This window comes from Cervus canadensis, chromosome 25 (assembly GCF_019320065.1).
Source record: "Cervus canadensis isolate Bull #8, Minnesota chromosome 25, ASM1932006v1, whole genome shotgun sequence".
Lineage (NCBI taxonomy): Eukaryota > Metazoa > Chordata > Mammalia > Artiodactyla > Cervidae > Cervus > Cervus canadensis.
The window spans coordinates 18409699-18433196 of NC_057410.1; the positions used below are offsets into that span (position 1 = coordinate 18409699).

A 23498-nucleotide genomic window follows, 5' to 3' on the forward strand; every position below is an offset into this window, starting at 1 on the left:
AGTGTAAAGAACACTGGCTTTAAGAGTTTAAACAAAAGGAGTTCTAAGTCAGCCATCCAGCTGGGAACAGCCTGGGAACCATCCTCAACGAGGAGCTGAGGACTATCTCACAATGCAGAGCTGATGTCCAGAATTGCATGGCTCCAGACACATGACTTTAATTTGTGGCTTTCAATATTCTATAAATTAGGCAATTACAGTTTGAAAAGTTTGTCCACAAGTATATAGAATAATTATGCTGTAAATTATTATTATTATTATTATGCTGTCCATTATTATATGGACAAGGGCTTAAGCATTCCTCCCATAAGCACAGCAATCACTGTTTAAGATCACATACAGTATGTGAAGGTGTTATTCAAACGAAAAAACCGCCTTATTATTTGCTATGCTATTTTGGCCACTTGGAGATCATTTATTTTCTACTGAGCTGTATGTTGCATCCAGGATAGTTAAGGATTATTATTTTGATTGACCTTGACCTATACATAAGTGAGCCTTTACTATTTTTCCCTAAAAATCTTAACAAGTCAACATAGTATATGAAAGTCTAGAGGCAGTAAAGGGTCAATGTTTTGCTGAAAGACATATTCTTCCCAGATGACAATGGTACCACTGAATAATTGCATATCTCAAGCAGAAGAGACTTTGGACTGAACCCTATAGGCAAGGAAAAGAACAAAAGGCAGATAAAGTAGGAAGGTTTCCCTCCTGGTCTTACAATTAATATGACAGTGATGGTCAGAAAAGAGAAAAGGAACCTGGGAGGGCCCTACTAGCCCACTGTCATCAAGAGAGCCTAAAGGTAGTGGCTTGCAAAGAGAAAGTAAAAGGAACCAATAAGAAAGAGGAAAACTGTGTCAAAGAGGGTTCTGAGTCCTAGATGGTTGAAAAACAATGCACCAATATGGAAATACTGTCTAGGCAAGTCAGCAGGGAGTGAGGATTTGAGAGCATTGAGATGAATGAGTTCAATCAGATTCACATTGAGGTTATAACTGTACATCAGTGCTGGTATGGTTCCTATTAGTCATCATTTTCTTGGACCAAGTCAACGAATCAAATCAAAATCATGCAAATAGAAAACAGAATAATTTTCAGTGCCAGCCATTGACTAATGAAGTCTAAGGTCATACCCTTAATTACAAATGCTTTTCCTAATAAAATTCCACTTTAGTTCCTATGAGAAGACTACCCGCAGCACTGCAGGATCCTTAGGAAAAAGTTATTTCTGGTGTGGACATGCCCAGGAAAGTTAGAAGTCCTTTGATCACCAGAAACCAGAACAGATACTGATTTGTGAAGTCAGTTGGGCTAACATTCCCTAAGTGTCCCCTGCTGCTAAGTGTCATCCTGTGGGCCACAAGCTGCTTAACAACTTCTTTGTTAAACTGCTTGTTAACAAGGCCTTTGTACATAGAAGATTCGGGTCACACACACCCACTCAAGATCTGCTCTAATTCAGCCAGGCTAAATATGCAGGTGACTTAAATTTAACTACAGACTCATTTGGTAGTAGGGAATCCTGTAACACTTCCATTCTTTACAAACACACACACATCCAAGCACGTTCATGTGTGTGCACACACACATATATACCCTAGTTTTATGGTGTCCTTAGCTTAAAAAAAAAAAAGTCAGAGGTCTACAAAAGCCATAGGTCTCAAAACTATTACAATCAAGATTTGAATTTCATAGCAAACGTCACTAAACTGCAATCTCTTTAAAGTTTTCACATAAAGAGCACTCAAGCCTATTGTCTGCTAAAGACAATAAGAAAGTCCTGGCCAACACAGCCCAACCCAATTGTACTTATTCTGAAATGAATCACAATAACTGTAAAATAAAAACAATGAAGATATTGCTTATGAAACATTCCTTGACTAAAAGGACTTCATACCAGCAATTAGTGACATTAGGCCATGTGCCCTTTGGCCTTTTCTGTATTTTCCAGGTAAACCTCCATCCAACTGGTACATTTTCCGACAGCTGAGTGGCCCGACAGGCACCACACCATTGCCAAGCAGCTATCTATTTTTCCAAGAGGAAATGTGGAACTCTGCAGGGTTTCAAAGCAGGCTAATTTCATGCACAAATACATTCCACGACAGTAAGACAGACTGCTTAACAAAAGGAGGAAACCTGATGACAAAGCAGGGTCCTTTGCCAGAGCGGCGCTTTGGGGGGCAGGTTATTTGGCAGTAAGCCAGCCTGCAAGGCAGAATCCAAAGGGCAGGCTACGGTGTGAGGCTGAGGCGGGCGGCGCGAGGCGCTGTCTCACGAATTCATTGTTTTCCATAATGGGAGACGCAGATATTTTCTCAAAATCGTATTCAAGTCTCCTATTGACTTTCTGAATTTCCATTTTCAACGGCGGCCCAAGGAAACGGCAGCCAGACTTGACTCCAATGTACACACAGACTCGGGTTTCACCGTCACCTGTTGGCTCCTGAACAACACTCCTCTTTGTGAGACGCACAGCCCTCATTTGAAACAAGTTTCCAGAGAAAACACTTCAAGAAAGTGTTTGAGAAGTCACAAGACTCGAGTTGTAAAAACAAATTCCACACATAGCCTGGCTTATACTGACACAGATTAATGTGAAAACCCGAGGTTTTTAAAAAGGCCGCGGGAGAGGAGTCGAGGAAGGGATATCACCCCGTCCTTCCGAAAAACGCCGCGGGCTAATTCGAGGTGGGCCGCGGGGCACGGGCTGCGGGGCTCCGCCGGGCCCTCCGCGTCCGCCTCAGGAACGACCGGAGTCGGAGCCCGCGCGCCCGCGGCCCGCAAGCCCACCCTCCGCGCGGCGCCGGCTGCTCGGGCCGCCAGGGGGCGCCCGGGCCGCGGGTCCGCCTCGGGCCTGGGCTCCTCCGCCTCCGCGGCCTCCCGCACTTAGACGCCCAGCTCCAGACCCCGAGGCGAGGAGACAAGCCCTTCACGGCGCCGGCGAGAGCCCCGCGAGGGCAGCTCCTCGACGCCCGGAGCCTTCGAGGCCCCCGCGCCGCCCTCGGGGCAGCGTGACCTCCTCACCCAGGACCGCACTCGCTCCACCGCTCGACCGCCGGTCCCCGCGTCTATCCCCAGATTCCAACGCGAAACCCTCCCCGTAGCCTCAGCATTCAGCCCCCGCGGCCCATCGCCATCGAGCCCCGGAACCCAGACGGCGGCTCCCCACCTGCGGCCGCGGGGCTGAACGCGGCCTGCAGCCCCTCCGCGGAGCCCTTGGCGCGCACTCGCCGTCCCCCGCTCTGCGACCGGCCGCGGCTGGCGGCCCGGCGCGGGTGCTCCCGCAGGAAGACAGGAGTGGGGGTCCCTAGGGTCATCCGCGCCCACCCCTTTCCGGACGAGACCCCAGCAGGGGCAGGAGCCGAGGGGCAGGGGCAGGAGCCGAGGGGCAGGAGCAGGGGCAGGAGCCGAGGGGCAGGGGCAGGAGCAGGGGCAGGAGCCGAGGGGCAGGGGCAGCGAGCGCGGGGGCCCCGTCGCCGCGCAGTGTCAGCCCCGCCCGGCCAGCGAGGGGTCGCCCCCGCCCCGCAGTGACGCGCGGTCAGCCGGCCGGTCCTGTGAGTCCCCATTCGGTGCAACGCGGCGATCCTCAGCCGCGGCCGCCGTCTAACCTGCCGTGAGGGGGCCGGCAAGAAGTCCCCCAGCTTTCCAGAGACCCTTCGTCCCCGCCGGCGTCGCCGACTCTGCTCCCCAGTGTTGGAGTCGCCTCGCCCAGGCCACCGCATCCCCCACGCCTCAGCTCCGCGTCTCTCCAGGATACGCCACCGCGGAAAGAAAAAACCCGTCTCCCCTCTGCTCCTGGGCCCGCGATCTTCAAAAGTAACCAGAGCCCGCATTAAAAAAAAAAAAAGTAACCATTTCGCTTCCTGACGGTCCCACCCTCCTTGCGGCGCTGCGGGCCGGCCGCCGGGCTGGCGATCCCCGCCCAACTCCGCTCCCGGCTCCCGCCCGCAGGAGGAGCCTACCCGGCCAGATCCCGCTGCCACCCGCTTTCCAGGAACTGTCACTGCTGACCGGGCCCCTGGCAGGTCTCCACAAGGTCCCGCGCACGAACGATTCCTCGAAGAGTTACCCACCCACTTGGCCAGCCTCGTGGCTCGAGCTCCTACCTCGGTCCGCCCGCTCCATTCCCGGGAGCCCTAGTGAGTGTTAAAGCCGAGATGCAAATACCCCAGGACGCTTATGTAAACTTCCCCCTCCCGCAGGTGCACGCGCGGGCCAGAAAACGCTGGGAGCATATGCAAGGACACCTCTTAGAGAAATCATCTCTTCTCTGCCCATAACAATGATGTCAGCAAATGGCACGTTTAACCAAGTTCTCACTTGGAAGGGCTCATTAACATATGAATTCTCCTCTTAGGACTTGCCTTGCATTTCGGAGAGGTTCCTACTGCTTTTAGCGCAGATTTATTTTTATCAGTAAATAACATCCAGAGAAACGGAACCAGGTCACGGGATGCACTCAATCAAGTACATGAATAAGAGTTGTTAAGTGAATATAATTATTCAAAGACAAGGACTATGCTCATACTCATGGCTAATCTTTTTTCTGAGCTGTTAATATTTCTAGGTACACTAAGGAAAGTGAAGCTTGGCATTAGTTGCCTACATAGGACGAAGAGAAGCAAAAACAGGACCTCAAGGCAAGCCCAGGAAGAAACTACAATCTGAAGCAGAAGACTGAGTCACTTCAAAACTACAAATTTTAATTTCTACAATAGCCTCCTTATCACAAGGCAATATGCCAAAAGAAGAGAGAGAAAAAGATGGACTATTTAAAAGCTTTATCAGTTTATAAAACGCAACTTAAAATGGTCACCAGTTCCTTGGGTATCCTACCTCTTTTTCAGGTTATATTAGAAAAAAAAATCCTTAGACCATCAGGATTCCTTGGAAGTAATTTGCAACATATATGTTTCTACAGTATACAACTGAACAATAGCCCATTGTAACTGTGATTTAAAAATACACAAACAAGTTGCTATAAATAGAGCAGTCAAGTGAATAACTCTGTGGCCAATTTCTGTTATCTCTGCTGCAAAGCAAGGCAGCTGAGAAGCTGCTTTTTTTTAAGTTACTTTTTTAAAGTGGCAGAGGCCCCCCAAAAGGTAATGGCTCTGCTGGTAGATTAGCTTGGAAACACTGCAACAGGATCTGTTATTGAAATATACTCTATGTTGGTAAATCTAGAACACAAGTTGTGAAGATGGTTCCCAAACAGTTCTAATGTAGATCTCCTCTGCCTTCAGGTTGTATGGAGATTGGTGAGAGAGCAAGGGTGGACTTCAAAGATGACCACTTTCCTCTGTGGAGCTGTGAAATGAGTCGTGAATACCTAGGTCAGATTTCCTTTTCCCTATTTCATTTCTGTTTGGACTTTCTCACGGAAGTCATCAGCTGACAGTGTGCAGTCCATTACTGACTTAAATCAAACCCCAAACTATCATATCATTATAATGCAGAGAGTATCAGCAGGCCAATGCTTTTTGCCAGGTGGATCCTTTTTGAAAGCTTTAATGGAAAGCTACACCTTAGCCAAGGCCCCAGAACCCTCCCAACTACAAGCCATAGCAACACTTACCAGTATTAAATGTCTGCCATTCTAAGTGTGCTTCTTCTCAAGCAGTTACTGGTAAATACTGTTTGTTACATTTTCAACAGTTACTGTCTGCTTTATTGCCTATTGTAAGTGTTTTCAGTGATGAAGCTGGTTTGGAGACAGTTAAAATCTTCCTACTCAAGTTCAATCTGAATGTAACAGACCTTAGTCGGGTCTGAAAGGCATTGTTATTGTCAAGGGTGAACTTATGCAGGATGGAGAGCAAGGCCCCCAACCAGCATCCTTTTGTTTTAGCGGGGAGGAATATTCATTGCCTGGAAATCACACTTGCCAGGAGGCTGAGAAAGGAAGCCCAGAAATTCACAGGACTTGGTTCCCTCTAGCCAGCAAGGTCTCTGCCCTACTCTCGCTCAGAGTGGTCTTTTCCAGCTGCCCTTCCCAAATATCCCCATGTCCCATCCCCACCCCCACCCCCCACCTTATTTGTGTTGTCTTCACAGCACTCTTGCTTGACATTCTATTTGTTCATGTTTGCTGTCTGTCTTCTTCCCTAGCCTTTGGGGGTTCGTTACTATACTCTCAGCACTAAGATTCATGCCCCGCACTTAGTAGACAAGTTCAATAAGCAGGAGTTGAATGAATGAATGATTTTTGGACATTCTTCTCAGGCCTTCATTGCCATACCATACCTGAACAAGGAACTTTGTTTCTAACCTAAAGCCAGACAGAATTCCAGTGTCTTAATGGAGGAGACTGAGAAAGAAAAACGCCAAGGGCAGAGAAATAAAGAGAGAGCACTTTGGTTGTCAAATACCTGTCAGCTTTATTGGGTCTGGGAGAAAGAGAGAAACGTACAAAGTATAAAGCACAACTGAGTTCTATTCCTTGGTTCTCCTATGATTTGTATATGGTGACCTTGAGGTCTTTTCTGCTCCTTGCTTCTATTTTTCCATTTGTTAAACAGACCTACTTTATTGAAGAGTAAGAGTTGCTCTTGGTCTCAGCTATGTGGAAGGATTTGTAACTAAAAGTCAGTCATCTAGGAAGAGTCTATTTAAATGATTGAGTGTCTATGTTTCTGAATAGAAAAGAGAGATCAAGGACTCTGAAATTCATCAAATGACATTTCACTCACTAAATTTAAGGGGCGATTGGCATAGGGAATGTTAAGTAGGGTGACAGTTTTCAGGACAGCAATTGGGTAGTGCTGACTATGTAGAGATAGGTAACTAAAAGAATCACAACATCTGTAATGTTGGATGCAATTTCTAATGAAAATAGCTTAAAAAATAAATCACAGAGTCAGATAATGCTGGAGTTGACAACAACCTGTAGGATCCTACATCTTGTCCAGAAAAAAACCAAGATCCAGAAAAACAATCATAATCATAATTTTCAAGTCTGTTACCAAATTTGCTACCACTAAATGTTTATGTGAAGTGTTTTACCTTCTTTTTCACTCTAACATTTGTGTTGTATCTCCAATTGGGCAGTATATCCCGATGGCTAACTGATCACATGCAAATTCTAGGGTCAGCTGAGTCCTCAGCAGCCCTAGGGAAGGACCTGAAGGCAGTATCAGCTCTTCTGAGAGTTAATAGGCTGGATGTTGTTTTATAATAGGTTGCAGTTTCTCTAGGTCTCCAATTACTTTCTTTCCGCCTTTGATTATATTTAAAGCAATGTGATTAGAGAGCACTGGTTCTTTAACATTTTCTACACCCAGTCCCTCTTTAGATTTACTACTATGATCCTCCCAGCCAGCCATCCCCTCCCCCAACTCCTAACTCCTTTGAGGGTAAGGTAAATCCTCCCTGCAAAATATCCCGATGCGCTGGGTTTGGAGTTAGGAGACTTAAAAGTCTATTCTCCGTTAACTACTAGGCTCAGGGACAAATCACTTCTATAAGGTATTAGTTGTTTTTTTTTTTTTTTTTTTCATTTCTAAAAATGGTATGTCAGTGGTTAGAACTTCTAAGGAGGGAACACAGTCTATTTTTCAACTAAAATAGGAATCAATATTGAAACTGATGAAAGTAAAACTGCCCTATTGAAGTCCTGGGTTGGTTTCTTCCCAAACCCTTCCCACAATTACTTCCTCAAATCCACTCTTCTAACTTGGACCTCAGGCTTCACCATCTCAAACTAGATGCTTCCAGAGACTCCACCAGTTCTAATATTTTTTGAGTCTCTTAAAATTTGATAGCTGGTTGTGACAATAATACCAGGCAGGTGTCTTGAGTCTATAGCCCAGGCTGGGTGGGAGAATACAAGGTCAGATCCTTCCATTTGACTCTCATTCAGAGTTATGACTTCTAGTAAAAACCCACCACTCACTCTCTGCTGCTTTGAAATAACCCTTTCCCAGTCCAGGAAATCTCTCTTTCCATGGACAGGTAATTAAACCAGTATTCCTTAAGAACATAAACCTTTCCTTAAGTTTTTCAACTTTCTCTATTCCTGTAGATCTGTGGTTTAATACAACATACTTCAGACTTCATTGCTGAAAAACTGCCAACATGTTAAGAAATAAAGAATAAATCTTCCAATAAATATTGGAACATCTAGGGGGCTTCCCTGGTGGCTACGTGGTGAAGAATCTGCCTACCAGTGTGGGAGAACAGGTTCTATTCCTGGTGTGGGAAGCTCCCGCATGTCGCAGAGCAACTACACCATGTGCCACGACTAAACCTGTGCTCTAGACCCTGGAAGCCGCAACTACGGGAGCCTGAGCACCCTGCAGCCCATGCATGTTCCACAGTAAGAGAGGCCATCGCGGTGAGAAGCCTGAGTACCCGAACTAAACAGTAGCACTGGCTTCCACAACTAGAGAAAAGCCCTTACAGCAAGGAAGACTCAGCACATCTATAAATAAAGTTATTAAATATTGAGAGATCTATACATGGAAAGATAGGATAATATGGAGATGCAAATCCCAATACATAGTATGATCACATTATTATAGCTAATAATATATGGGCTAATGTATGCATAGCAAAACTACTTAGAGGAATATAATTACTGAATCAATATGATTTCTAGAGAAGGGCAGATGGAAACTTTCACTTTTGAACTTACAGGTAACCCTTGAGCAATGTGGGGGTGAATCTGTGTGTAACTCCCTACCCTTGGTTCCTCTGCATCCAAAGATTCACAGACAGTGCAGCACTGTAGCATTTACTACTGAAAAACTTTCAAGTGTAAGTGGACCTGTGTAGTTCAAACCTGTGTTGTTCAAGGGTCAACCGCTTATTTGTAAAATAATCGTACCTTTGTATCTTCACACTACTTACAACCTTTTTCTTTTTCATAATGCTCATATAAAACTTTTATAAAAATGGTTTAAGAAACATTAAAGAAAATATTCTACAATATTAATATAAGGAAGAAAAGCTCAGAAGCAGAAAATGATTTCTTGATTTGTTATTAGTTGATACAGAAAGATATATGAATACAAAATTCCTCCCTGTGCTATCTTCTGCTCATTCACAAACCTGAAGGGTGAAATCTCTGCTGCAGTCACCAGTCCCACATTTCCAAGGAGCCAGACATACTGGAACAAGAGCTGCCTGAGCTGATGCTTCATGAATTCATCCATTGATTTATTGATAGATTCTTTGGTTGAATCAAAAGATAGTTAATTCAGAGCAGCTCTATTAGACCTACACCCTCCCCTTAAGGACTTCACAGAATATGAAATTTAAATATGAAGTCCTTAAGGGGAGGGTGTAGGTCTAATTTAAATTTCATATTCTATTTATATCTTGATAAAAATAAAAGGCATAGGAAAACACATAAGATGAGTGGGGAAAATTAACAATTGTTTTAATTTTCCAAAACACCTAAGAAACCATGGTATGTTGTGATTATACTACAATTGAGGTATGGTTAAAATTCTAATATAGGAGTATGAGGAAATGTTGATCGATCAATTCTGGTTAGAAGATGAGAATCCAGGAAGGTGGGGTGACACCTGAGCTGGGCCTGAAAGGATTTGAAGTAGGTGATCAGGGTAATCAGAGGAGCTGGGAGTAGGAACCAGGGCCCAGGTTGGGCCCGTCAAAGCTTGAGGGCCGAAAGAGTGAGCTTCCCTTAGAAAACCCACAGTGATGTGCCGGAGCACAGCGGGGAGGCAGGTCCAGACTCTAAATGGCTGCGTGGGCCAGGGCTGTTCAGCTATCCCAGGGGCTACGGGGAGTCACAGAGGCTTCAAGAGCGAAATGACTGTATCTTTGCCCTCATTAGACGGAGGGCAGAGAGAACAGTGCAGGGAAACCAGATGGAAAGAGCCTGAAAGCCATTCCGGGAGTCAAGGGCAGTGTGTCTGAGGGTGGAGAGAGTGGGCTGCGGTGGCCCAGCAGGGACTGTGAGAGCTGAGGGTGCTGGCAGATGGGGGCCACCATTTCTTAAGTCAGCATTCCCATGGTGTACTGGAAAGACAATCAACAATTTAGCCCTGATGTGAGAGCTCCAGCTTGAAACTGCAAATATTTTTCACTGTCCATGAAAGAGAAAACTCAAGGTAACCCAAAGTGTTGCTATTTATGTTTCTAAGTTCAAACTTTATCTTCCTGTTGGAATCCACTCTTAAAATATAGCATTGGCATCCTCCCGTGTTAGCGCTCAGGGTCCATCATTATGGAAGGAGACAGGAACAGGACACTAAGGTTGGAGGATTATGTAGAACTACCCAACCAAGCCTGCTGCAGAGATGAAACAGAAAGTGGAAACTTAGTGTGTTAGGTGAGGTCTGCAGTCTCGCAGTTTGTATTCTGTGCAAAACATGTAAATAATAAATACTGCTTTGTCTTAAAAATGAAAATTATAGAGTATTTGCTGCTTTGCTTCATGAACTACATGCTCAAAGCTATTTAGTTCACCTTTGTATTTTTCATGCTATTTAAATTCTCCACTACCTAGGATGGTCGACTTTCCACAAGGAAAAATCTGGGCCAACGAAGGCAGGCCAGCTTTTAACAACTACCATGTACAATAACGTTCTTACAGAGGTGTCAGCAAAGAATTATTTCAAGCAGCCTGTTGCCAAAAACAAAAGGTCAGCCAAGCTTTCCATAACGTTTCTTTACCTTATCTAAGATACCAAGTCCCCTTCTGGAACTGTGGGAATTTACACAAGGTGATTTTGTAGTGGGGACTGGTTTACCAGCTTTCCTAGGTTGGGCCAGGGCCAGGAGTTGGAATTCCAATTATTATATTGGATCAAATCACATAACTCTAGGTAAGTAACTATCTTCTGACGAAAGTTATTTTTAATATTTCCTTTGTCTTTTATGCTTGGAGGGCTCATCTCTTCAGCATTGTATCTGCATTGAATTATAGAGGGGCTAAGGGAAGGGATGCTGCCTATTTTGTTTAGCAATGAATCTATCCCAAGTGCTTAGATACTCAGGCCTGCCTCATTGGGTACTTTGCCTGCTACATAGAGTTTTCTCTGGGAATATTTGCTGAGTGCTTAGTGACTGGTTCACATGTGACCCTCCACAGACCCTGACTCAGACCTTATTAAGCACTCTTATATTATCTCAATTATCAATCCATTGATTTTGTTTTCTCTATTTTTATTTGGATAAAAAAGTGAGTCAACTAATTTAGTGTTCAATTCTCTAGTTTTAATATGTAAAGGAACCTCATGAAATTTATCTTTTACATTATTCTTTTTAGCATATAAGATCTGATATGAACTTAAACCAATTGGCTAAAGTGAAATCTCTTTAGCAAGCTCAAATTGCTAAATGATATGCTCCACCCACCTCCAGGCCAATAATCCTCCTTCCTCCTCTCTTCCCGGTCTGCTTATGGTACCTACCGCCAGTGTTCCCAGTAAGCCAGATACCTAACCATCAGAGGCGCCTCATACACCAAGTGCCCTTCTTCTTGCCTGCCCTCATTCAGGGACTTACTGCATCTTTGCATCTTTTCCATTTTCTGTCTCACCTGTCCCCCATCCTGGGATGCTACAGCAGCCGAGCCTCGGGGCTTCTTTTCCCTACATACCCATTTTCCCTCACTTGACCACTACAAACCTATATCATCCTTCTACTTTAAAAGTCCCTTCTTCAGTTTTTCTGGCACCTCCATGGGATAAATGAAGGTCCTTCAGTTCCAGCCCCCATTGATCCCTCCGACTGTATCTCCATCACTTGTCATACCTCACCTCTGGCTCCAGAACTTGTGGTTTCCAAGCATATCACGTTGTTTCACGACCCTTTGCCTAATCCTGCTGTTTCCTCTACGTCCAACTGTCTAGCTACACATTTTTATCTGCCTGGCTGACTCTTATTTCAGGACTTCATTTGGGATGGGTCCAGGAATGTTCCGTGAGGTCCCATTAAACCAGAGGTTTCCATGCTGCACGTCCATTCCTCCAAGACTCTCCACTAGCCCCAGGACTCCCATCTTATTCAGACCTCCACCAAAACTACTGCCTATTTTCTTTCTCAAATAGAAATTCTTTTAACTTAATAGACAGCTTCTCTTCCTCTGTGCACAGAGCTTTAGGACAACCCAGAAACTCAAACTTTCCACTTGGCAGTTACACCAATAAGGATGAGCTACAGTCACTATTTTGTTTAATATTAGTCATTGGAAGAGAGGTATTTTGAGAAACAGACTTTCTGGTTCTCAAACAAACAAACAAACAAAGTTTCTGGTTCCTTAAAAGAGCTTTCTCAAACAAACAAACAAAGTTTCTGGTTCCTTAAAAGAGCTTTCTCAAACAAAATGCAGTGATATGATCCCATGATGATCATGGTGAGGAAGCTGTCTGTGAGGATAAAAGTGCAGTCTGGGTGGATCTGGATGTAATGAGCATCCTACTGTCCTTTGAGGAAAGAGTACACTGTCTCATAGCAGGCCATCCAGTACCTGATACAGGGCCTTCCTTTCAATGAACATGCAGTGACCTAAAGACAGGGCTGGCATCAGCATAGAATGAGGGGTCAAGTATGTATTAGAATTGTGCATCATCTTGGACATATAGCATGTTACAACATTTTATTTGGTGTCACGCTAAGAATATAATAATGCCAAGTGAACCTCCATCACTATTATTATTACTATTATGTAGCTATAACATCTGGAGTACTTGTAGGCTAGGCCTTGTGTTAAATCCTGTATATTAAAAAAAATTCTTATAACATGATAAAGTAGATCTTATATTCCTCATTTTACAAATGAGACATGTAAGTTGCTCCATCATCTAATCATCAGCTAATTAGTGCAAGAGTCTGGATTCAGAACCAGGTCTGACATCAAAGCCTATGGTCTTCTACCACTATGTTATTTGCTTTTAAAGCAGAGCTTCTTACAAATAGCAAAATAACATGCTTTGCTTGCCCCAGCTGGTGACTTAGCGATATTACCAGGAAGTAGGAAGGATAATTCTAGAATTTTCATACCACATTATTTCATCTAGAAATGAAGCAATGCACTCAGTGACAACACACTGGCTGCCTTGACCTCTAGGACCAAAATACTGCACAGCTCAAAGGAGCGGGGTCACCCGCAGCCCCCAATCCTGGCGGTCCTCAGACAGATGAGGCACTGAGATTTTGGAAGCAGTTCACTGCATTTTTAGCTTCCATAGATACAAAGTCACTTATTGTCCAAATACAACAAAACTGGCCTGTATCTGAAGATCATTCATATAACAATTGCTCTGATGCAACTATTCGTCATTAGAGTATCAGGGTGTGCTAAGCTCTTACTCAAGTAAGGGTATCACTCCCAGATGGAGCCCAACCATCAGCTCCTTGATTTAGAGGCAGATTATGCTGAACAAAGGGCAAATCACGAGAATGGTTCGGTTTATAGCTTATGTGTGACCCATTCAACTGAACGCATCTCACGTGACATCCTGAAGGCAAAAAGGCACTGCAGTAATAATGCAGCCATTAATAAGCCTGTCAGACAAAATTGATTACAGCTCAACTCCCAGGACCATAATACATTATTATTGTTGTTTTACTAAGGTCCTTCAGTTCAGTTGCAGCAAATGAATAAAAAGAAAAAAAAAGACAATACAAGTAATAGTCTGGCAGCATTTCTTGGCTATTGTAATTGCTAAAATATCCCCCAACAAAAATTTGTTGCAGATGAGCTCAAATAACAGAAACTATTAAGACTCATATAATATCGCTCATATCATATAAGCAGGCTTGTAAAAGACAATCTGCTTCTTACAGAAGGGCACACATTTTTTACTTATCACAAACTAAGATTACTGACTGCATTGCTGCTAATACAATAGAACAAACCTCATTTCCATTATCGGCCATTTCTAAAGTCTTTAGCTTCTCTTTCAATAGATTCTAACAAGATTCCAGGAATCTCTGAAATGCTTCTCTCCACCTTTTGGATAGGTATGTTTGGGAGCGGGAAGCAACATAGTGAAGACTGAAAATATCATTAGGAAAATAGTTTTATGACATATCATGCTTTTAGGATCTAAAGAGTCAAAAATTTTTGGAAAGAATCCAATGACATGGGTAGATAACCTCTTCAAATGGAGTCACCATTCAAAGGATAGAAGAGGAGGGCCAATTCCTACACAAGCAACATTTCTAATCATCTTCTTGTCTTTTCCTATTTTATAATGACTTTTCTGAATGTACAACTATCTGATTCCTAAGAACACCTTTTATGAAGTGCAGCATTTTTTTTTCACAATCAGACAATTAAAGTCTACAAAAAATGCTTGTCACTCTATAGTAAAATATTTCTCATGCCTAATTAAGAAAATTCTTAGGGAGAATAAATATGATGTTCATATACATAAATATTTGGGATCCTTGAAAGCCTGTAATAGGAACATCTGGGCATTTTGATGCTGATGCTGCGTAATAAGAAATTTCATTTGTAGTGAAATTATTAGGGGAAAAATAATTTAAAGTGACCTCTAGTGTGCTAACTAGGCAGCAAGTTTTCTGTGCATTGTGAGGAAAACATTCACTGTCCATTAACAGTATTAGGACAAACTGGGAAAAAGTGGGCTAGGGCCTCTGCCATGTCACTCCCAGAGGCCTGCCAGCAAGAATGGCAGCTATGAGCCTCTGGGTAGATTCTTGGTGGCAGTTTTTGTTTTGAGTAGGGGAGGAACTGAAAGTTAAAGAATGGCTTGGGAATGCCTGGACATTTACAGATCTGTTCTTTCCCAGATAGTTTTATGCTTTAGATAGTTCTTAAAGGGCAAATATAGAGGCTACTTACTCAAGGTACTTAATAGGTATGATTTTTTTTTTTTTTTAAAGTATTTGCCTTTCTGCTCCTTTATACTGCCAACTATCAGGGACCCACATTTTATACTGGAATGTATTTTCAGGGCAGATGGGGGAAAAGGGCCAAGTTTCAGACATCTCTTTTCTCTATTTCTTTCCTTCACTGTAAGGTTTGCTTTATGGAGCTTTCAGTCTTACGTTTCCATAACCTCCTAATGCAAAACAGGCTAAGAAGAGCCATGAATGTAACAAACCACATGTTGCCTTGCTTTCTTTTTTTTTTTTGAGGAGGAAAAATTCAGCTTACAAAAAAAGAGTATGCAAACTTACCAGTTCACCAAAATTAAAGATGTTTTAAAGGTTTCTTAAACTCAGTCTTGGCCATCTTGTAATATTTTAAAATATAAATTAAAACACATGATTGTGATAAACTCTGATTTTACTGAAAAGCGAAAAGAAGATGCTAAGACCATGGATAATAGTCTACAAAATTAATTTTGACTTATGGGGCGATCTGAATATTTTCACCTCAGCCAAAGATAAGTGACACACACACACAAAATTAACTGTAAGGATTTCATTGTGAAATCGGACACTAGCGCTTTCTGAATCCTGGAAACTTGCATAAATTATTCAAAAATTTTATGGCTCAATTCAGCTGTCAAAGAGAAGAGCCTTGTGACAACACCTCACACCTGTTACTCATCTGGAACAGTCTTGGGCTTAGTGAGTCCCACCTGGATGAGCATGCCCAGACGTTCCTCACACTCATTTTACACAAGGGGATGGATTCTTTGCCATGCTGGGTAGTAAAGAAATTAAGACACACTAAAATCCCTGGAATTTTCCCAAATGGACTATCACGATACAGATCTTAACTAAAGTAACCATGGAAAAGAGCACAGACCTTACAAAATCATGAGACGTTCCCTTTAGAGCTCTTCCATGGAACATGAACACAAAACACAATTAAGGGCCACAGACTTCAATATCTGTTGTAAGGAAAGCACCATCCAACCAAAAAAAAAAAAAAAATAGTAACAGAAATTATGAAAGCTGGTTTTTCTTCTAGGTCTTACTGTCATAGGAAACGCAAATGTCCCAAATAAATTCTCATCAGAGTATTCCCTGCCTCTGGGGTAATTCCCAGCTCTGGAAATCTTTATCCCCACACCTTCTTCCTTCCCTAACTCAATTCGCATGATAAAGGGACAAAGCCTAAGTCAAGTGTGAGGTTCCTACAGCCTCCAAAGTCCCTCCCTGTGGTCCTCCCATCGTCGAGCTGCATGCAATTCAAAAAAGGGTCTTGGTTATTTAATTAAGTGACAAAAGGGATTCTTGGGGAAAAGAGGTCTGAGACAAACATTTAGTTTAAATTTTGCATCTGTGGCAAAGACAAACAAAACCCCATTTCCTCACAAAAATCATACACGAATTTTAGAAGTTCTAAAATCTGCTGACGGTTTTTAAAAAAGGGAAATGAAAGGTGAAGAAAAGTGGGGTCCAAGGAAAAAAATAACAAGGGTGCTTAAAAAGCAGGGGTTGTTAGACACTAAAGGCAGTTTTCTGAAAACAGAGCCAGAGAAAGCTCAGGGGTGCGTCTCCTGGACAGGCGTCCTGGGAGTGGAGCCAGGAAAGGAAATTCTTGTTCAGGGAAATCTGGTGGGCAGAGTACCGGGGACTATTAGCTATATAATTCAAGGGTCTTGAAAAGAGAATGTCCTCACGATGAACAAAAGTGTATTTGCCTCCAAAATGGGCATATCTGGGCAGAAAATCTGAATGGGGTCACCCTGGACCGATTCCACAGGTGGGCTCCTTCTTCTGCCTTGTGGTGGCATCCAAGGGTGCTAAATATATCAGGGGACTGTGTTGTGCAAACTGGGCTGAGTTGAAATAATGAGGTTTGTAACAGGACTATTTTGTAAGTAACAGAAACCAGACTAATTTAAGGAGAAAAAGGGTGGGGAGTGATCATTTAACAGACGGAGACATAGGCCTGTGTCTCAGGCAACACACAGCAGGACTGCAGCCGAGCTTCAGAAAATGACCACAATTCAGTAAGAGAAACACTCAGTAACTGAGACAGAACCCTTTCTTCCTCTAGCCTTCTGCCTGCTTCTTTCTGGTTTAACACTTTGTGCTTACCTTCCTGCAGACAGGCCTTTGTGGCTCCTCAGTCTGTGAGGTTAAAAAACAGCCCCCTCCCAGGGCTGGGGTTGAGATCCAACATGACCGCCAAGGGCCCACTCCTTGACCATATGTCCACTCAGTCAGATGGATGAGGGCTTCTGTGTTTTACAGGCTATAGGCCAGTAATTCCCAGTGAAGGCGGAATTGTTTTGTCCTGCAGAGATACTCCAAAAGTGTCTATTAAATGAATTTTAAAAATTCTAGTCGTACAATGGGGTAAGAACTTGCTCTTAGATATTATGGATGGGTATTGTCCCTAACAACAGTTAGCCAAGAGCAACTGATGCTGCACTGGTTGTCAGGGTAAGAATCACTTACACTGATTTCCTCCCACCAGAGAGGGACTTATCCAGTGGTCCAGTGGTTACGATTCTGCCTTTCAATGCAGCGGACTCAGGTTCAATTCCTGATTGGGGAACTAAGATCCCACATGCCTTGGAACAACTAAACCCTCGAGCTGCCACAGCTAGAGTAGCCAACACACCACAACTACTGAGTCCGTGTGCTCTAGAAGCTGTGCTCCACAACAAGAGAAGCCCATGCCTGCAAAAAGACCCAGTGCAGCCAAAAGAAAAGAATCACCTGGAAAGTCTCAGCTCAGCTCAGCTTAGTCGCTCAGTCGTGTCCGACTCTCTGCGACCCCATGAATCGCAGCACGCCAGGCCTCCCTGTCCATCACCAACTCCCGGAGTTTACTCAAACTCATGTTCATCGAGTTGGTGATGCCATCCAGCCATCTCATCTTCTGTTGTCCCCCTCTCCTCCTGCCCCCAATCCCTCCCAGCATCAGGGTCTTTTCCAATGAGTCAACTCTTTGCATGAGGTGGCCAAAGTATTGGAGTTTCCGCTTCAGCATCAGTCCTTCCAATGAACACCCAGGGACCGATCTCCTTTAGGATGGATTGGTTGAATCTCCTTGCAGTCCAAGGGATTCTCAAGAGTCTTCTCCAACACCACGGTTCAAAAGCATCAATTCTTTGGTGCTCAGCTTTCTTCACAGTCCAACTCTCACATCCATACATGACCACTGGGAAAAACCATAGCCTTGACTAGATGGACCTTTGTTGGCAAAGTAATGTCTCTGCTTTTTAATATGCTGTTTAGGTTGGTCATAACTTTCCTTCCAAGGAGTAAGCGTCTTTTAATTTCATGGCTGCAGTCACTATCTGCAGTGATTCTGGAGCCCAAAAAAATAAAGTCTAAAAACATATAAATGCCTGAACCATTAGATTTTAATTCAGTAAGTCTGAGTTAAGCATTTCCCTGGTGGCTCAGTGCTAAGGAGTCCTCCTGCTAATGCAGGAGATAGGGGTTCAATCCCTGGTCTGGAAAGATCCCACATGTCATGGAGCAACTAAGCCCTCGCACCACAGCTGCTGAGCCTGGGAGCTGCAATTACCGAGCCCACATGCCGCAGAAGCCCCAGTGCCCTGGAGCTGTGCTCTGCAACAAGAGAAGCCACTGCAATCAGAAGCCCGTGTAACCGCAAGTGGAGAGTAGCCCCCGCTGGCTGCAACTAGAGAGTGCCTGTGCAGCAAAGAAGACCCACCAAGGCCAAAAATAAATAAAAATTTAAAAAGAAGTCTGAGTTAGGAGCCATACAGTTTTCCTAGGTAACTGCAACTTCTAACTGGGTTTAGGAACCATGCATTGGTCTACAGACACAATTCACTTTGGTTACTGGCTCTCCTAAGACAGTGATAAATTTGTGCGAGGAGAAAGAGGAGCTACTTCAAGTTTTCATTGAGTAGCTGGTCAAAGCAAAATTCTACCCAGACACTCCAAGGTCTTCAATATTGCTTATGAAGCAGGCATGCTGCTAAGTAAATCCCAGATCTCTTTCATGAAAAGTTCTAAAGGGATAGATGTTATTTTGGGGATCTGACCTATCTTGGTTAAGATATCTTTCTCAAGTGAAAGTGAACTTCTCTTTTGTTACATTAGGTGAAACTATTCTTTGGATGTGGCTTTGTGGTGCTGGTTTTAATCCACAACACCTTTGAAAACATAGTTTTCAAAGTTTTCTCATGAATTGTTAGAATAGGTTTTTAAAAAAGCATGAAATGAGAACTGTAGAAATCAGAGCCATTTAATACCTAACATTTAAACCCATTCAATTTAAATTTAAATTAAATCGGGGGCCATGCAATGCTTAATTTTAATTATGCACAGTTTCTGTCATTTCAGCACATTTCCTCTGCAAAGGCTCCACTTACACGATGCTTCTGAGGCAAGTGCTGCTCCCACTGATGTAAAGGAACGGCTGTCCTGCTGGGTAAGATTGCTGAACCTTGAAGGCTGCTGGGCATCTGCTGTCGCCCTGGGTTCTGAGTGTTCTTTAGCTCCCCAGAATGTGGACACAAAGCAAGCAGATGACATGTCATTTCGGGGGTCAGGGGATATTTACTGAAAATACTAAGAAGATCAAGGTGGGACTTCCCCTGGTCCAGTGGTTATGAATCTGCCTGCCAATGTAGGGAACACAGGTTCGATCCCTGTTCTGGGAAGATGTCATATTCAGCAGAGCAACTACTGAAGCCCGTGCACCCAGAGACCATGCTCTGCAACGAGAGAACCCACCACAATGAGGAGCATGCATGACCACAGCTACAGAGTCGCTTGCCGCAACTTGAGAAAGCCCAAGAACAGCAACAAAGATCCAGCACAGTCAGGGGGAAAGGAAAAAAGATCAAGGTGTGTGTAGACAAAGCAGAAAATCAATAAATCACGTGACTCTCAAAGACATAAGCTGGGAAGGTGTTTGAACCAGATAGAAAAGACTTCCCCTAGCCCACAACTTGCTGTTGTTCCAAAATGACAATAAATGATTCAATCTGTTTACAGCTGTATCTCTTGCTCTTCTCTGGTATAAGATTAATATTTTCTTTTCCTTCTCACACCAGGTTTTTTCCTGTTTAGTCCTCTCATTTGCTTTATTGCATGGAAGATTTTTCCCCCTCCAGTTATTATTAATATTATGGTAAGAAAGAATTCTTGGGGAGGAACTAACCTCCAATCCCCATTACACCATCAATGAAGGCTACACCGCACTGAGCAGACAGCAGACCCTAAATGAAGCTGATGGACATTTCCAAAGCCAACACATCTGTGTTGACTTAATGCAGGGAAATAGAAGATGACCACGGCTAGTCATGTGACAGATGACATAGAAGCTTATCACCAGGCTGAATCGCAGTATTGACAGGATTAATTTTTCCTCATTAGCCAGAGAACAAGATAAATACATATCTGAGGATACAGAGTAGGATAGGATTACAACTCCTGTTCCTGTGTGATTTTTATCAGGATGTGAAATGCAATTACGTCAATCTTATTTGAATTAATCTATCAATTTGTCACTTTGGGGTTTTACAAAAGTTAACTGTATAAATAAACAAAAGTGAAAATATATTTTAATGACAACTGAGAACACTGCTTTTACATTTTTTCAAAAATCATGAAAAGATATTCATCCTCCTTTTGTAATGGTTAGAGCGGAAAATGAAAAGTATGAAGAAGTGGCTTTGCAGAGGAAGGAGAGAACGGGAAAAGGGGAAGAGGGTGGAATGTTTCTCCTAGAGTAAGTATTTTTATAAAGGATCCTCCACACTCATGCAGCTTAAGGGCACTAAGAACTTTACTATATGGCAATAATCTTAGCACAATGTACTTTCCTGTTAGAATATCCTGTACCATTGACTTTTCTGGCTGAAAACTGAACTATGCCTGAACATTACGCGTAACGTAATTCCCACAAATGAGCTACTGTTTGGGGGGAAAAAAAGGCAAGTGGTAATAAATCTGTAAATCCCTACCGCAGTTTTCAGGATAACCTTTATTGGTCTGGTCTCAACAGTTTTATACATGGGTATATAACATATACCAAATTAGAAATTCATCAACAGAATTCATTGATAAAGAACTGTTGCATAAATAGCTTTATTCTTTAGAGTTTTGTTTATTACTTAGAGAGCTATATAAATAGCATTATTATTTAGTTGTTTGTTTAAAGGAAAAACAACATGGAGAGACATTTGGGTTGGGTCAAATGTGGGAAATAGCTCACAACTGCGTGACTTCAAACACAGATGGGCAGAAAGGTCCTGGAAGTGGTGAGAATGGAAAGGCGAGATGGAGATGGATGGAGTGCACTCTCGGGGCCCTGGGAATGGTGGTGTGGAGCTGCACTCTGGGTATCGGATGGAGGGGAGGGCAGAGCTTGTCACGGTGGTCCTGCTTCTGCCAGTAACTGGCTAGAAGACCTTTACTCTCTGGGCCTCAGTTTCTCATCCACAAAATGGTAGATGATCTCTAAGGTCTTGAGGCTGTGAAATCCTCTAACTCTTTGATTCCTTCAGTCTAGGAAACCCAGGAACAGAGGTCGGCTGTATACACAGGGGCCCTTTTAACCAAAGGCTGTCTTAACATTTGTTGCCACCCCCAGGGTGGTGGAGTAGACTTGCTGTCCTGGGGAGGGCAGCAGTCAGACAGAGAAGCCCACCCGCCTTGATGAGCCTGATCACCTGGGTGGCCACACAGACCCTCATCTCTCTGGGGTTTAGACAATACAAAGCTTCCAATGAAAGTTCCCAGGCATGTACCCTATTTGCCATCTCATCTGCAGCTCCTTAGTCTGAATGGAAAGTTCTATTCTGGGAAACCATCTGAGATGCATTCAGGCTAACCTGAAGGAAAAGTTGGAAAGCAAACTCAGACATAAAACACAAACTCTCAAAGAACTTTAAAAGGGGAAATGAGATTCTTCCTTTAAAGCATCCTCCAAAATAAAGTTCTAAAGGAAGGACTGAAGAAGAATGTTACCACAGCACCTGTCACTTCCCACAACCTTCAGCTCACTCTTCAGTCACCCGTGTGATGCTGGGGTCTCTGCTGGGCTGGAAGACTCGTGTAGATGGAGAGCGAGGCCGCCTTGCCCAGTGCTGCCCCAACAAACGAGCCTCACGCCTGTCACACCATCAGGACTCACAAAGGTTTGTTGAGTGACTTAATGCCAGAATGATGCATACCGTTCATTTCAGGAGAATATCTGAGATGTGGAACATCTGGGATATTAAAATGTAAATTAAAAAATGATTACCATGGAGCCAATTTTTCTACTTTCTGTTCTACCAACGACCTTTATGAAGAAAAGTTGTGCATGCCATTTGGTCTGAAAGATAATCAAGATCATTTTTTAGTCAGAAACTTAACATTTTTCTTGAAAAAGTCTTTTGAGTTTCATTTGCATTTTGCTCCTGGTACAATTAATCTTTTTGTTCTGAGTAAATCCCCCAAATTGATGCTATTTCTCAAAAATCTTCATTGAGATAGGCAATTGGAAGGTCTGCTTCGTTGTCAAAAAGGAGCCTAAATCTTAGTCTGTGTCATTACTGAAGAGCCTGAAAAGCTTTTATTTACCTGCCTAGCAAGGACACTAACCTGTTCCATTCAGAGCACTAATAAAAAGTGTGATAAAAACGCCAAGGCTTGCTTATCTTGAAAGATTCTTCCTAGTTCAAAGGGTCAGTTTCACACCAGGGTCCCAAGTCTTACCAGCCGGCTCTTCAGAGCCTTGCCATTGTAAACCAAAGACTTCCTCCCACTGGCATTACAATGGTACGATCCAGCAGACACTTCAAAAGGAGCAGGCACTGCACGGAAGGTGCCCGAGCTTACCCCTCACTGAGATGTTTACACACAGGTTTCAAAGGCTCATCCCACAGTCCGGGACAGGCGGGATAGTCAAGGGCATCACACCCGCAGCATAGTCAAGGACTGTGTTTTACCAGTAAAGCAGGAAAAACTTCAGTTTAAACACCATTTACTCCCAATACCGAGTTCTCAAAAGCCAGGGTCTCATTATTCCACTGGGCGAGGAAGCTGCCAAGGGATGGCAGCTGTGGCCTCAGCAAATAATCAGAGAGAGAGAAGGAGAGAGAGAGAGAAAGAGAGAGAGAAAGAAGTGTGTCTGCAGATAACCCAGGATCATCTGCAGGCATCCACATGAAATTTGCAGATGAGGATAAAAATAAGAATAAAAGCCCATAATGTCTCTGCAGGATGCAAAGAGAAAGCCTTACAGGTACTAAGTTAACAGGGAAAAAAAAATTTTTTTTACTGAATTCTCTCTGAAGGTCTGACTTGTGATGGGGGCTCTGATCTGTTGGCCTTATTTGTTTAACTTCGCTGAAAATCAAACACCAATATTCCCAAATCAAGTTCCACAGGAAAATGGGTATGGAAATGATCAGAAAACTTACCTTTGAGGTTCCCCAGCCCTTTCTTATAGCTGTGCATTAGAGACATGTATAAATAGTGTTATTTCAAAGAAATCCAGACACTTAGACACTGGAAGCAGGAAGCCTAATAAGGAACAGCTTCATTTTGTTGACATCAAACAGTAAGTTAGAAGGTTTTCTTTATTTCTCAGAGCCTGTGCTTTATACATCCTAGGATATCAAGGATGTTTTAAAAACAAGCAAATAACCGCCCATTATTATAGGGAA

General features: G+C 43.3%; 1 protein-coding gene across 6 annotated transcripts in view; it reads right to left on the minus strand.

The window, feature by feature from the left end:
• PRICKLE1 (prickle planar cell polarity protein 1) overlaps positions 1-23498 on the minus strand; it is a 115785-nt gene that overhangs the window by 22714 nt on the left and 69573 nt on the right. The window contains exon 1 of one of the 6 annotated variants that reach the window (XM_043446350.1): positions 3615-3812. The exons of the other annotated variants lie outside the window; for them this stretch is intronic. The gene's annotated coding sequence lies outside the window, so the exon portion shown is untranslated. Of the gene's footprint in view, positions 1-3614; positions 3813-23498 lie in introns of those variants that run through there. 6 annotated transcript variants of the gene reach the window in all.